This window comes from Leucoraja erinacea, chromosome 22 (assembly GCF_028641065.1).
Source record: "Leucoraja erinacea ecotype New England chromosome 22, Leri_hhj_1, whole genome shotgun sequence".
Classification (NCBI taxonomy): Eukaryota; Metazoa; Chordata; class Chondrichthyes; order Rajiformes; family Rajidae; genus Leucoraja; species Leucoraja erinaceus.
The window spans coordinates 3,476,914-3,493,595 of NC_073398.1; the positions used below are offsets into that span (position 1 = coordinate 3,476,914).

The 16,682-nt window shown below is 44.2% G+C and overlaps 1 long non-coding RNA gene across 1 annotated transcript; it reads right to left on the bottom strand.

Annotated features, from left to right (window-relative positions):
- Positions 1-1,403: 1,403 nt before the first annotated feature.
- On the bottom strand, positions 1,404-16,294 carry LOC129707643 (uncharacterized). Its single transcript, XR_008725214.1, has 3 exons — positions 16,156-16,294; positions 2,736-2,843; positions 1,404-1,770 (listed from the first exon to the last, which is right to left on the bottom strand). It is a non-coding gene; the product is annotated as an uncharacterized LOC129707643 (long non-coding RNA).
- Positions 16,295-16,682: the final 388 nt, after the last annotated feature.

Here is a 16,682-nt window from a genome sequence, read left to right on the forward strand (position 1 = left end):
GAGCAACTTATAATGTCATGAACTTGGCTCTTGCTGCACTCGCAGTTTTCAGAGCAGAATATCAACTTCAGAAGACTTCCTTCAGGTTTTCAAACATACTTTATTTATTTATACAATTCAAAAGAATGCAATAAAGAAAAATCATTTATACAATAATGCATAGGATGTCCATAATGTAGTTTAATCATCATAATTTATAAGATTACAGCATGTAGAACCAGCTTGGTCCTCCATGTCAATCCAGCAAGGACCGGCCCTCTCTGATTGATATCTTGCATTGATGTGGTCTGTTGTGGTTGACCCTCAGAATGCTGATATTGGGGGGGGGGGGGGGGGGGGGGGAACGGGGACAACGTTCGGAGTTACAACGTTCAGAGTTAGCAGTAAAACTCTTATTGGATATGCCATTGCCGGAAACCTCTGCGGTACGTACACCTTGCTACTCACCATCCTGACCCTAGATGACTCTCCATATGCAGGCATGGGCTGCTTCATTTACTGAGGAGCTACAAATGGAATTGAATTCTGTGCAATCATCAGCAAACACTCCTACAGCTGGTTAGACCTGGGGACTGTCCTCAATAACTCCAGCAGCAATGTTCTGGGGCCGGGATGGTTGATCTTCAACAATTACAATCATCATCTTTTGTGAAAAGAAATAGCTTTAACCATTAGAGTCTTTTCTCCTTGAAAGCCCATTGTCTTCATTGATCACAGCTCCATGATGTCATGCGTAGTCAAAGACTGTCCCAATGTGAAAGATAGTTATTCTCATATCATTGCTGTTTTTCAACTATGTTGGCTGTATCTAAACCCAGGCAATGATGGTCGGGGGGGGGGGGGGGGCGTCCTGATTAACTCAAAACTGGGCATCCGTGAGCAGATTACTGGAGAGTAATCATCACTTTTCAGCATTGTACAGGTCACCCTGCATCACTTTGCAGACAATTGAGAGATTGGGCACTAATTAGTTATAGATGTTTCCTACTTTCTGTGCTTGGGATATACCGAGACAATTTTCCACATTGTTGAATAGATGTCAGTGTTTTACCGGCTGAAGTAGCACAGCTAGAGTTGCAACTAGTTCCAGAGTGCAAATCTTCATTAGCACAGCCAGAATGTTGCCTGGTTCCTCAGCTTTTCTCTATCCAGTGTTCTTAATAGTATAATTTTATGGCATGAAGGGAATTGAATTTGTTGGAAGCATGACTTTGTTGGTGATGTGAATCGCTGGAGGAAGCTAATGGGCCCTGCAAATGTATGTTGTTAATTAACAGTGCTGTCAGAGCTCAACGATCAAGGAAGCCATACAAATGAAGTTGGAACGCAAATTTTGTGTGCAACCTGCACCAAGTAAAATTTTGCATATATTACACATGCAGGCACCTCCATTTTTGGCACCATTATTTAAAGTCCAAAGTCCGATTGGCCCAAGCACTCGATGGACTGGAGCAGTTCCCACGAACCAACATTCCTCTCCTAGCCATCACTGTGTCCCGGGGCCTCCTCCTGCAGATGACCTGAAGGCGTTGGAGGCATTACCTAGAATTCACCCATCACCCACCTACCGGCCCTCGCTCCTCGGGTCCGACTTCTCCAGCTCCCTCCCTCCCGGTTACGCCGTCCGATAAGCCTTTGGGCGGGTTACCGGTCCTACCGACGGATGAGCCTTCGAGCGAGGTCCTGCCAACTAGAAGCGGACTCCATTGTCAGTTCTGGCTGTCCCTTCATAATCCACCTTCCATTAACTTCAGCTCATCCAAAATTCCACTGCATGTAATTGAACTCAAGTTAGACCATAGGGCATAGGAGCAGAATAAGAATATTCAGCCGATCAAGTCTGCTCCATCATTCAATCATGGCTGATCTATTTTTCCCTCTCAACACCATTCTCCTGCCTTCTCCCCACAACTTTTCATGCCCGTACTAATCAAGATCCTATAAATCTCCCCCTTTAAAATACCCAATTAATTGACCTCCGCAGCTGTCTGTGGGGAATTAATTCCAGATTCTCCACCCCCTGGCTAAAGAAATTGCTCATCTCTATTCTAAAGGTATGACCTATTATTCAGAGGCTGTGCCTTCTGATCCGAGACTATCCCACTACTGGAAACATCCTATCCACACCCACTCTATCAAATCTTTCCAAAGGCGTACAGCTTGGTAGGTTAATTGGCTTGGTAAATGTAAAAGTTGTCCCTAGTGGGTGAAGGATAGTGTTAATAAGCGGGGATCGCTGGTCGGTGCAGACCCGGTGGGCCGAAGGGCCTGTTTCTGTGCTATATCTCTAAACTAAAAATGGATTCTCTTTTATTTGTTACTAGAGGGGGAGGGGGGGTAAAGAGAGACTGGGGGAGAGGTAGAAGAAGGAGGGGGAGGAGAGGGGAGGATGGGTGGAGAGAGGAGGGGGGAGGAGAGGAGGGGAGGGGAGAGGAGGGGGAGGGTAGAGGAGGGATTAGAGGAGGAGGGGGAGGAGGAGGAGGGGGGAGAAGGGGAGGGATGGTTTGTGGAGGGGGGTGTGGGGGGGGAGGGGGAGGAGGGAGGGGGAGAGGAGGAGGGGGGGAGGGAGAGGAAGGGAGGGGGGACGGAGAGGGGGGGAGGGAGAGGTGGGAGAGGAGGAGGGGGAGAGGAGGTGAGGGGGTAGAGGAGGGGGGTGGGAGGAGGGGGGGGGGAGAGAGGAGGAGGGGGAGAGGAGGAGGGGGGAGAGGACGGGGAGAGGAGGAGGGGGGACTCACAGCGTGTGGAAGACGGCAGGTACGCAGATCCGCTGTGACGTCATCAGCGAAAGACAATCGTTTTTATTTCAAAGTTTTGCCTGATTTTGGACATTTTCAGTAATAACTCTGTAATAACAGAAATAAAGAATTACATTTTGGACTCCACGGGAAAAATCTCTACTGGAATATGTAAAAATTTTACCGTTAGCTAGTCGTTTTTTCGCGATGATGTGACAGCACACAAACAAATAAACACACACACACATCCACATACAAGATCAGACTTTTAATAATTATATTATAGATAGCAGGAAATGCCACCCCCCAAGTTGAATATTCAAATAAATTCAGGCAAATTTTTGTTGCAAAAGGGAAATTTTGCTTGACCAAGTTACTGAAGTTCTCTGAAGAAATCGCACGTGCTGTGGCAAAGGAGAACCAATGGAAGTAATACAATTTCCCAAAGGCGTAAAGCGTTACTGTGGAAGCAAAATATGGCGTAGAAAGTAACTTGCGGACAGAAGATCAATACACTGTCAGAAGTTCAGTGAAGATATATAAGCCTATAATTTGGACACTGTAAGCAGTTCAGAGAAAATATACAAGCGTATAATTCGGAATGGGTTTGGTAGTCTTATGATAAAGATTTGACAAGCTATCTGCTAGAGTTTAGTAAGTGAGAAGTAACTTGGTTGAAACAAACAAGATCAGGATGGATCTTGACGGGTGGATCTATAGCCAATTCTCTGAGAGGAGGACATAATGTGCTGAAGTAACTCAGCGAGTCAGGCAGCATCTCTGGAGAACATGGATAGGTGATGTTTTGGGTCGGGACCCTTCTTCAGACTGATTGTGATGGGGAGGTGAGGAAGGAAAACTAGGAGAGGGACAGGGCAGCGCAGCAGATGATAGACACAAGCATGGGAGGAGTTGATAGACAGGTGCTTGGAACAAAGGTCAGAGATTAAAAGCAAAAGTATGAGACAAAAAGATTGAAGAGGTGTGAATTGTAAAATCAGAGGAATGAATGTGGGTGGAGGGGGTAAATAAATGTGAGTCCAATGCGAGCTAACCTTCCAGAGCAGCCTACCATACGGAACCTTGACAAACGCCTTACTGAAATCCATGTACAAAACATCTACAGTTCAGCTCTCATCGACCTTTTTAGTCACGGTTGAAAAAAAAAATCAGATTTGTGAGACACGACCTCCCATGTACAAAGACACACTGACTGTCCCTAATGCCTTGCCCATCCAAATGCCTGTATAACCTATCCCTCAGAATACTCTATTCTATGGGCGGTCACGGTGTGGCAGCAGTAGAGTTGCTGCCTTGCAGCGAATGCAGCGCCGGAGACCCGGTTTCGATCCCGACTTCTGGTGCTGTCAGTACGGCGTTTGTATGTTCTCGCCTGGAACTGCTTGGGTTTTCTCCGAGATCTTTGGTTTCCTCCCACACTCCAAAGACGTACAGGTTTGTAGGCTAATTGGCTTGGTAAATATCAAAAAATTGTCCCTAGTGTGGATAGGATAGTGTTAAATTGCGGGCATCGCTGGTTGGCGCGGACCCAGTGGGCCTGTTAATACTGGCCAAATTAAAGACACCATAAAATGGAGGATCCCTGCACTTGTCAGAATTGCTTAACCCTTGTCAGCTGAAATTTACAGGCTTTGGATGGCGCCAGCGAATCTAGGTTCAGACTCGTATGCAGGATGGTGAGAGTTCCAGGTGATATCGGGAATTATCGCGTTTGCTCACTGCATTTCATCAAAACATCAATAATGCCTTAGTTTTGATGAAATGCTGTAGGCAAACGCGATAATTCACAATATTTTCGATCTTTATATCTGCACGGCCAACAACTTCCGCTGTTATTTTCCCTTCAGGGCTCTATTGTCTTTACCTTCGTTTTTCTTATCTTCTGGACTCTAAAGTAGGATACCTGTGTCTCACGGTCACCCCGACTGGCAGTTATTTACAGCTCAAAAACTAAACGTTTTAGCGGTTTTAACGGGTTTGAAAGTTCGCGTTTCTAGCATCAATAACATGTACTGGAAGTGACGTTTGTACCCCAGTTAAATTTTGCGGTCACGTGGGTGAGGATCTATGATCCAGTGACCTTTCGTGAAATCACCCTATAGTAGTGGGGAACTGTTATTGTGGTTTTCCAAAATAAAGTTTAGATGTGCAAGTGCTTGAATCAGTATCTTATTGACCGAAACTAGACTGGGGGAAGCTTAGAACGAGCTATTTACATTGAGGGCTCGACTGGGATCTCAATGGACCCCCAAGTTTGTGATTAAGGGTGTTGAGCTGTCTTGATTGCGAGTGCAGAAATCGGCGCCACTGTGCGGTTTTTGGCACTTTTCTAGTCGGAGCAGATCGATCATTCACGGGCTTGGGAAAGTCTCCCAACAAGTTCGTAGAACAGTCCAGCAAGCACGGGAGGGGGGGAGGAGTGCATAGCACTCCTTTAAGTTAGGGGCCCATAAAACAAGGGCGAGGAGACCCAGAACTTGGTCGTAGTTGGCAGACTGTGGCTGCTTAACGAGAGCCAAACCCACATTCTGTCCCAGATTTGGTATCCAATTGGTGGGGTATTGAAATACAAGTCTGGTTTACGTGCTACACGGTGAAGCATTTGATCTGCCGTTGCTGGGAGCGCTAATTGTGGAGGAGCCATCTTGGAGAACGGCTACTAACCAGCAGCCGTCCGTTTAATTCTTTTTTTTTTGAAGTTTTTAGTAAGTTTTGTTCTTCGTCTGTTGGAGAAATGGACTTCTTAATGTGGGGGTAAGGGGGTAATTATACTTCTAGGTACCTACCTGGTCGGTGAGGCAGCTTTTTCTCCGGGCTGCCCCGTCGACCCGTCCTCGTGGCCTACCAGCGGGCGTGGAGCGCCATTTCCTGGCGGGGACCGCCCAGCACCTTGGCTTTGTTGGCGGCACAGCGCTGGAGCGCTATCGCGGAGCGGGCGATGCCTTGCCTGGGTCGCCGCGCTGGAGCTCCAGTGAGCTGTGACCGCCGAGATCAACACCTCCGGGCTGCGGAGCGGGCGGCGCCGACTCAAACATCCAGAGCCTGGGAGCTCCAACCCGGCGCGGCCTTGTCGGCTTCGGAAGCCGCGGTCCCCAGCTAGGAAGCGGCCTTTCCAGGTGGCCCAGCCGCTGTGAGGACTCTCCCGACGCCGGGCCAACACCACTCGGCCAGAACGGCCAGGAACATCGGGCCTCCGTAGAGGCAATAGCTGTGGCCTCAATAGGCCTGACTTTGGGTGAACTGGGGATGGGGACTGGACATTTTTTGTGTGTAAGTAAACATGTTAGTCTGTGTCCAAGATGGCTGTCGGAAGGGTGAGTGGACGCTGGCGCGCTTTAGCTGCCGCTGCTCTCTCTTCACATTGTGTTTTTTGATTTTTTGTCTTTGGAGCGATTTCTGTCTTTAATTTGTGTATTGGTGATGTCCTTATTATTCTTTTTACTCCGACTATATGTTTTTTTCTCTTCTGTTAATTTCTGTAAGGTGTCCTTGAGACTTTGAAAGGCGCCCGCAAATAAAATTTATTATTATTATTATTATTATTATTATTATAATTGGAAAGGTGCGTTCCGAAAATCGGCATCGACTGCAAGTGCGAAGAGGCTAGGCGCTGACACCCGGTGCCAAACAGGTGTAAAGTAGGTATGTTACAAAACGTACCTGAATCGTGGCTGAGCATCTGCCCCTCCCCTTGTGTGTGATTTTGGAGCTGTTTGGAGGGGGCGGGTTTAAAACCCGATTTTTACTAGGCTGTTCCAATCGCAGATGTTCAGCCTAGTAAATCATTAACGGAGAATCGCTGCAAGACCCGGTCCCAAAAGCTATTATTAGTTTTATAGGCCTCGAAGAGTAGATATAATAAATTTAAAAGCTCTCGTTCATTCCGCAAGCTCTGGCAGCCCCAGGGTTTTATAAAGCAAACAATTAAAGGTATGTACCTTATTTTTACATTAAATGGGGCATGTATATAACCCTATAATTATAATTTTCTATAGCGAGTAGCTCATTTTGGCTTTTTTATATCCCCCAGGATTTTTCTCGGCATTTGAGGGGCACTAATCCAGCGCGCTGTCAATTCTAAACGCCGGCGCACCACCACATGAACCCCACTAGAAAACCGGGCCTTTATAGACAGCAATTGAACACTAATATTCCTTCCATTTGGGTGAACTATAAATTAATGTAAATTAGATATAAAAATCATGTTATATGTGTGAATTATTTGTGAATAATCTTTGGACACTTAGGCTATTTAAAAATGTTAATCTTTCCTTAAGAAATGTGCTTTTGACTATCTAAAATCACAGCTTTTTTGTAATGCCCATTGAAAATCAATAGGGAACAAGATGCTAATTTCCGAGTATGAAAATGGTCATAACTGTTTTAATACTTGAGATATGAAAGTGAATTTGGTGTCAAATTAAACTTATTGTTATGCTTTATCTGATGGGATAAATTGCAGACTTGATTTTTTAAATCTCAACATTGCTATGTAAAGGAAGTCCTTTTGAAGAGGTAACACCCAGGTTGGTTCGAGGCCACACCTGTGTGAAGATATCTGAATCCCTCCCTAGAGTGACGGACGAGGAATCTCGTAAAGGTGGCTGGAGTATAGATTGGCTGGGAATACTCTAGTCCATTCGAGATTTCATTGGGCAATTTAATTTGAATTTGAGAGCCCGCATATTGGGAGTGATACGCACCAAAACTAGTTGGTCTGAGAGCGAATTTAGATTTGCAGAATCAAATTTCCAAATACAGAATTTCACATTGAAGAGTTCGCATGGTATGGTAGAATTCGAATTCTGTGTAAATAGAACTTCGGAGTTTGTGCATGTTTGAGATTGATTTTGAATAGCGGCTGATCAACAGTGAATAGCAACCCTTTGATCGTTTGTTGATTTGTACCTGATAGCGAAGAGTAACTGAGAGAGTGTGTTAAGATCGCAGACTGCTGCTTGTATTGTGAGTGCTTAGGGATTTTTGGGTGTTCGATAATTGAAGTAAAAGTGCGTTTGAATTGAATATTTGTATTTGTTTAAATCGGGATTGTAGTATTGTTAGAATCCGATTCATGGTGGTTTGGTCAGGTTTCGTATTCTTTTGATCGCTGTGTTGGGGGAGGAGTTCTGTTGACCGAGCACACCACGAGGAGGGATTGAAAATACTGCGATTTAATTTTGAGATTATAGTAAAATGCTCTATTAGATAAATGCTTATGGTTTATACAGGAAGGTGGTTAGGCATGCTTATAATAAGTGGAATAATTTATTTTCTGTATTCAATTTTGCTTGCGTGTTTAGAGCTCATTTGCATGTGCCTAGATTAAAGTCTGGAATAGGAAAAGGGCTGCGGGAACGTGTGTGATTGTGGTTGGTTGTTTCCTGGAGCACCTTAATTTTTGAATATTGTTTAAAACGACTTTGGTAATTTCGAAATTAGAAAGGGGAAAATTATTAAGAGGTGTGAGTAGCTTACATATCCAATAGAATGGGGAACCACGTAAATAAAGATATGACCGCTGACTCGGAAAGTCCATTAGAAGAAATATGCAGTGAATTTCCACAAAAAGCTGACTGATTGAGAATTCTTTCCGGAGTATTAAATAGAGAATCCGGGAGCGAATTATGGCTCAAAGGGGGCATAGATACAGTATAGGGATTGAAATACATTGAGCAGATTGTCTGGCAATGCAGCGATAGTGTAGAGGCAAAATAATTAATTGAATTGTGGAAAAATTATTACGAGACAGAGAGCGAGTAGAGCAGTGGAAAGAATGACAAGTTGGAAGGAAGCAAATCTAAAGCGGGGGATAAAATTAGAGGATACTGAAGCATTTGAACCTCTAGGTAGCCTAAGGGAATATTAAAGATATGGGGAAAAGAAAATTTTCCACAGAGAAACTGGCATCCATAAGTTTTAAGCGTGAGGATCCGATGGTTGGCACTGGTTGACGATGATTATTTAGAAGATTGGGAAAGTGTTAAAATTAGGAATTCACGTCCACCACCTTATTCATTTTGCAATCCCCATGACACCAATACACATTGTGGAGCTTGTGAACTGAATAGACAATTAGGTTCCATGGCACAGACTTCCTTAAACCCAACCGCTCCATCAATTACAGACAGTCCTAGAGGTCACGGTACCAGAAGCCAGACTATAAAAAAAAAATCAATTAGTTAAGGAGAAAGAAGAGCTTACCACTAGACAAGTTGGACGAGCAGTTAGAGAAGGAAAGAAATAATTTAGAAGATACCGTGAAGGGGAAGATACGTCTGGGGGTGAGACAACCATTGAAGAAGCCATGGTAGATTTGAAACTAAACAAACAACCCTTAGACAGTTCCCTGTAAGGGAAATGCAGAATCCTTCTTTTGATCCAACCAATGCAGTGAGTGTAAATAATCGCTGTACAATTAGAGTCTATTCCCCATGGAAGCCTAACGAGATTATGGCTATTTTAAGTCAAATACCCGATCATAGAAAATCACCCGCTTCTTTTGTGGATCACTTAAAAACTACAATACGCGTTTCTCACGCACTCCCGAGATTTATGGGCGGTGATCCAGCAAATAATTACCCTGAGCAAACACACCAGATTCCTAATTTAGAGCATCCGTTGCATGAAGCTCTCGCAAATACAATGGTGCAAGGGAAGAGGCTGTTTTAACCGCCCTTGGAAACCCCTTCAAAAACCAATCGATTTGGCCAGAATACTAAATGGAAGACCAAAAAGGGGAGAAGGAGCGGATGAATTTTTAGAGCGATTCTCTGAATTATATATGGAACAATCAGGTGACTTAAATTACAGAAATTGAGTAAATTCACCTCAATATTGTGCCATCTTATTGAATTGCCTTCCCACCAATGTAGCATAGACATAGAAACATAGAAAGTAGGTGCGAGAGTAGACCACCAGGTCCGTCGAGCCCGCACCGCCATTCGCTCATGGCTGAACACTAAACAGACACACTTACCCACAAACAGTAGACACAAGACACAGAACACAAGACACTACCCTCCCCTTTATACCGCTATCACCCCTCTCCACCCCAAGAAATAGCAGAGTCCATTAAGACCAATAACATGGACTGGACACAAAATAGTGCCAGGCAAATGACTAGGGCTGTAAGATATCACTGGAGGGACATAAAGAAGCAGGATAGCCCGTCTGCAGTAAAACAAAAAACTGAATATGTGATCAGAAAAGTACCAACATTCGATCCTGAACTATGAATCCCCAGAGTACCAGCAAACCATGGACTGGGAGAAATTAGAGTCCCAGCATATCCAGACCAATATTATAGAGAAGCATCTGCCCTAGAGCCAGTCCTCTAAAGACCAGGGTCGAGGACATACCGGCCATCAGGAATGGGCCAGTGTTACAGTTGGGATGGGGTAGGTCACTGGAGTAGGGGGTGCCCAAATATAGAAATAAACAAAAGAGGGAATCACAGAAGAAATTTCCAAGATCTAAAAGAATGGAGGGATCAACAGGATCCTAGAGAGCACAGAGAGAACGGGCAGGAAAATCAAGAGCCAAGGGCACAAATCTCCTTTTCCCAGAATAACCCATTCACACACCTATGATTAGCAAACCTAGTAGTGACTGGATGCAAGTCTGATGAGGAACCTATGTTGTCTCTACAGGTTGAAGGTAGAATCTGCACCTTCCTAGTAGATACAGGCGCAGCCAGGTCATCTCTTCAATCAATTTATAAGTTGCCAGAATCAAGAGAAGTTCAGAATCTGTCCAGGTTTCAAGGACAAGTTTGCCAGTATCCCATCTCTGAGCAAGTCAAAGTAGTATATGGAGGAAAGGCAATCATAGATTTGTGATAACCACCGGATTAGATTGCAACCTGATGGCGAGAGATTTAATCTGTGCTTTCCAACTAAAAATAGAATGTGGCATTAGAGGCATTATAGTGACCCCCCTGGGCTCCCGTACGACAATGTTACTCCATAGTGACCCCTCAATGGTGGTCCTTAGATCTGGACGAAGAACCCCCACTTCACATCACACAGGCCTACGATAGGAGTGGGAAGGACAGAGAGCTGGAAACCTTCTTTAAATCATACGAAGGACAGGATTGGGAGATAGAAGTATTGGCACTAATGGAAGGAAAAGAGGGAGCTGCTGAGTATGCTAAAATACCAGCAGTTATGGAAAAGAACTGAAGAAGTTGCTCCTCACATCACCCGAAAGGTGAATTTCTCGGCCAAAGCTAAAGACTTAGGAACGATGGTAAGAAAGGCAATTACCTTAGCAAACCCGAATAATTATCAAAAGGAAAATTTGTCTAATCAATATGTTGTTGAATTTTACCAGACCTCAAGGAAAGTTGTTACCCACTTATGTCACCATCTGGGGAGTGAGGTATACGAGTGTGTGGACCCTCAAGTGTGGGCGGAGCACACAGATCAGGTAAGGTGCATGAACATCAATCCCATCCGTGTAGCTCTCCAGAAAGGGGTAACACTTCCTTCAATCCAACAATATCCATTAAAACTATAGGCCATCAGCAGCATTGACAAATTAATTCAGGGTTTGCTAGAACAAGGAATATTGGTGAAGTGCCAGTCAATTTGCAACACCCCTCTTCTTGCCGTTCTAAAACCGGGAAAGGAGGGCCAATAAAGACTTGTGCAAGACCTAAGTGAAATCAATTCTGTTGTGGAACCACATCACGCACCAGTGCCAAATCCTGCCCATATCCTAGTCCAATTACCTGCTGAAGCAAAAGTATTTTCTATAGTCATGCATTCTTGCATTCAACATGCATTCTTTTAGACCAGTTGCATTACTCCTCTAAATTAGATCCAGTAGCTAGGGGACATCCTCTTTGCACTGAAATCTTAACTGCAATCTACAATAGTTTGCAATCAGCTGCTAATTTGACACTCCAGCAGGAAATTGTAGGGTACAGTTCACATTCGGGATCGGCATTGTTGGGGCAGCTTCAAATCCAGCATTTGTCAATGGCCCACCAAAATAAGTATGAGATCTATCTGTTGAACAATCCGGAATTGCAGTTCAAACATTGTCATTGATTAACCCAGCCTATTTTCTTATTTCACCCCCAGAAGAGCAATCAGAAGCAGGACATGACTGTCTATTTGTTATAGAGGAAGAAACACCAGTGAGAGAGGAGGGATGTACCCATGGAAGAGTCTGACATCACATTATATGTGGACAGGAGTGCATCCATTGGAGCGTGAGGTGAGAGATTGTCTGGGTATGCAATTGTTGATCAAAAGACGGAGATTGTAGAAGCAGCTGCCTTTGAATCACCCTATTCAGCACAGCAAGCTGAATTATTCGCTTTAATTCAGGCTTGTATTATTAGGGAAAATCTAAAAGTAAATATTTACACTGATTCTTAATATGCATTCGGGGTGGTGCATGATTTTGTACAATTATGGAAAAATAGGATATTCCTAACTTCTGCAGGAACCCAAATATCAAACAAACAATTGGTGACAGATTTATTGAAGGCCTTAATGCTACCCAGACAAATCTCTGTAATGAAATGTAGCACCCATACTAAAGGACTGACCCCAGTAGACATTGGAAATCGTAATGCCGATTTAGTAGCTAAGAAAGTATCATGGGAACGTAGGTTGGTGGTACCTAAAATGATGAGGCAGACTAAAAGTGTAACTAACAAGTCCCCCTTGGAAAAACTGTCCAACCATCCAAGAAATAGTTCGATTACAAGAAGAGGCTCCTAAAGGAGATAACTGGGATGTGTACTGGATTGTATGACTGGGTTGTGGACCACTCCAGCAAGGCAAACTTGCATGACAGACTCATTAGCAGTATGGGTTATAGAGTGTATGCACTATGCAACCCATTGTGGTGCAAGGGCAGTAGGGGACACTCTATTGGCTACTTGGTGACATCCAAAATTACAATCTTTTGCTCAGAAGGTAACCTGTAATTGTCTGGTCTGCCAGAAATATAATCCAGGGAAAGGAATAGGGTGTGAAGGAGGGAAAAAACCATTGCCTATGGATCCTTTTGAGATGTTGCAAATGAACTATATTGACCTAGAAAGATGCCAAGGATATAAATACGTTCTTGTCATAGTCGATGTATTCAGCCGGTGGATCAAAGCATACCCAACCCTTGACAATAAAGCAGCTACTGTTGTCACGGTGTTAATGAAATTGTTCCTAAATTCGGCATTCCCATTCGACTTAGCTTAGATAACGGTCCACACTTTATTGGACAAATTAATAAAGAATTTTGTGAACAGCTGGGGATTTAGCAGCAATTACACTGTGCTTATCGACCACAGACTGCTGGACGTAGAAAGGGCAAACCAGACCCTTAAAACTAAATTAAAGGCGGAGACTGGACTTGGATTGATTAAATTACTCCCAATAGCCCTATTTCAAATGAGAGTCACACCTGCAGGGAAATCTAGATTAAGCCCAGCTGAAATTTACGGTAGGCCTTTGAAAAACCCCTTGGAGGAATGTTAATACTGACCAAATTAAAGATACCATAAAATGGAGGATCCCTGCACTTGTCAGAATTGCTTAACCCGTGTCAGCTGAAATTTACAGGCGTTGGATGGCGCCAGCGAGTCTAGGTTCAGACTGATATGCAGGATGGTGAGGGGTCCAGGTATTCTCGTTTCTCCTAAATTGATAAAATGTATTGCAGTTTTGCAAACGAATCCTAAATTGCATTATTTCGATTGGATCGCTGCAAATAGTATAAATAATGTTGCGAGACGGTCATCCTGTTGGTTGATGATTGGTCAAACTGTTGAGCCTTGGAAAAACTGTTTGAATCTCAGGGCACGTTTCAATGTGTATTCTTGTTTGCTTCCTTCTAGAACTTTCTTTCAAATACATTGATTACTGTAGTATTACTGTATTATTGGATTAGGGAAGTGTCTATCATGTACTGTGTTAATCGATATCTGTTATTGACTGTAAAGAGACCACCCCCAGATGGTTCGGGGACCTATAAAAGGCAGCTCCCACAAGGTCGTGTCGATGTTCTGGAAGAACGCTTAGAGTCTAGGCGCTGACATCCGGTGCCAAGCAGGTGTAAAGGAAATCCTTTTGAAGAGGTAAAACCTAGGCTGGTTAGAGGCCATGCCTGTGTGAAGATATCTGAATCACTCCTTGGAGTGACGGACGAGGAATCTCGTAAAGGCACTGGAATCGGTGGCTAGAGTATAGATTGGCTGGGAATACTCTAATCCATTTGAGATTTCATTGGGCAATTTAATTTGAATTTGAGAGCCCGCGTATTTGGAGTGATACGCACCAAAACTAGTTCATCCGAGAACGAGTTTAGATTTGCAGAATCAAATTTCCAAATACAGAATTTCACATTGAAATTAGAGAAGTCAATGTTCATACCGCTGGGGTGCAAACTGCCCAAGCGAAATATTAGGTGCTTCTCTAATTTCAGGTAGTCCCTACTTTCTCCACCCCTTCTCAGCTCCCCCTCAGCCCACTGGCTCCCATTCTTCTTCACTCCTTAGATGCTGCCTCACCGGCTGAGTTTTTCCAGCATTTTTGTTTACCTTCGATTTTCCAGCGTCTGCAGTTCATTCTTAAACATTCCAACTGCAGATGTTAAGCTCACTGGTCTATAGTTCCCAGCATTTCCCTGCAGCCTTTTTGAAGAGACACAACATTTGCCACCCTCCAGTCTTCAGGCACCTCTCCTGTATTTAAGGTCGATTTGTAAATATCAACCAGGGCTCCCGCAATTTCCTCTCTAGTTTCCCACAATGTCTGATCAGGCCCTGGAGATTTGTCTACCTTCAAGCACCATCATATTTGCTTTATCTTTATTATTTCATTTATCTTATTTTTATTTATTTTCATTTTTTAATGTTATATTTTAGAATATCTGTATTTCCATTATAACTTAAATTACAGATTTTCTAACTTTATTAATTCCTTACATTATATTTGATTAATTGTATTCACATAGCAACTTTCCTTAATGTTTAATTTCATGATATGCCTCTTACTTCAAATTATTCATGTTATTTCTTATACTGCATTTTGTAACCTGCGTTATGATTTTTTGTACTATTATTTCAGACTCCCAATTCTATTTTCTTTTTTACCAAATAATTATTTTAATTACAAATGTAATGTGATGTATTTATTTTATATTGATGTTTTTGAAGGATAGGGAAGATAGAAAATAAGCAGAGGTGGTTAAATTTGAGATCATTATCATTTTGTACTGTAAAGCATATTAACACATTGGAGAGAATGAACAGAAATTCAGCCTCAAACTACTTGTAAAGCTTATTGAAAACTGGTTTAAGGGGAATATTAAAGACATGTTAATAGGATCAGACCACAAACAGAGGCCTATAGCATGAAAACAAATCTGGTTACACTCGACAATGTTGAAACAAAGAACTGCAGATGCTGGTTTATACCATAGACACAAAGTGCTGGAGTAATTCAGCAGGTCAGGCAGCATCTCTGGAGAAAAATGATGGGTGACGTTTCGGGTCGGGACCTTTCTCCAGGCCAAAACAAATGTTGGTTAGTGAGCTCAGGAGTGGAAGAGTAGTTAGAATACAAAGAGTAGAGATCTGCATTAATTCAAGTCTTGCTCAGATGAAAAACAGAAGAGTATTGACACAATCGGAGTAAATGAATCACAGGAGATCACATAGGCAGTGTTACCCATGAATTGGGGAAACAAGGAACTGCAGATGCTGGTACGTTGACCCTTCTTCAGACTGCCTATTACTTCAGTGTAAACCATCACCTGCAGGTCTTCCCATAGTCAGGCAGCACCTCTGGAAGACATGGACAGACCATCTATGTCCTCAAGTGATGCTGTTTGACCTGTCGAATACCTCAAGAACTTTATATTTTACCCATAAATTTGAGGCAGATTTATGTGGGGGAAAACTTGATCTTGTGCTAAGATATGGTAATATCTAAACAAGGGATTTAAAAGTGGAAAAAGTCCAGATGATATTGTTTCAAAAGACGTCTTATACTTTTCTTGCATGTTCAAATATCTAGTATTTTACATTCAGTTTTACTGTCTTAATTTCAAATTGTTGTATTTGTTAATTTCATATTTTCAATGACTTCAGTTGTCCCTGTTCACGGGCATTTTTCGAACAGCGATGCTGCTGGTAAAATGAATAATTTATCTGGAGGTGGATGCGAGGCGAGCGAGGAGGGAGGCTCTGTGTGGATGGGGGAGGGGATCGAGCTGCTCCGGGGCCTAGAGAAAATGGGGGAGTTGGCAGGCATTCTTCCATTGCCATCGCCCGCCCTCGCTGCGCCTCGGAGCCGCTGACCACCCCCGCCCGTCCGTCCTCCAGCGGCTCCGAAGCGCTGTAAACGACAAGGACAAGCGCAACAAAAAAAAAGAGAACTACCTTTCCGCCGCAGGAAGAGCCAGAGATTGGGTGTTTTTGGCACCGGTCCAAGCCCCATTGACTGAGCGGCCGCGTCGCCATTTTGCGCGCTCACCGCTCGTCGTCGTCCCGGGCGCGGAGCAGCGCGCGTGCGCCGCCCTGTGCGAAGCGAGGGAGAGGTCACGAACTCTGACCCGCCGGAGGAGCCGAGAAACGGGGGGGAAAGACGCCGCTTTTATCGCCCGTTTGAAAAATAACGTTGCAGGTAAGAGGCGCAAACGCCGCTTGAGGGTCTCTCCCCGCCGCCCGGGCTGCCATGGCGGCGGCAGTCTCCTCCTCTGACGACCACGACGACGACAGCCGCCGCCATGTCAGGCCGCCCCATCCCAGGCCCGCGCCGCAGCCGCCGCCGCGTCGAGCCCAGGCCCCGGCACTACCGGGAGAGGCGGCGTGTGAGTGGAAGCGGGGCGCTCCTGCAGCTCCGCCGGCTGTGTGAGAGGCTGGAGCCCCGCGGTCCGGCGGCGGAGTGGCTCGGCAGCGCCGTGCGG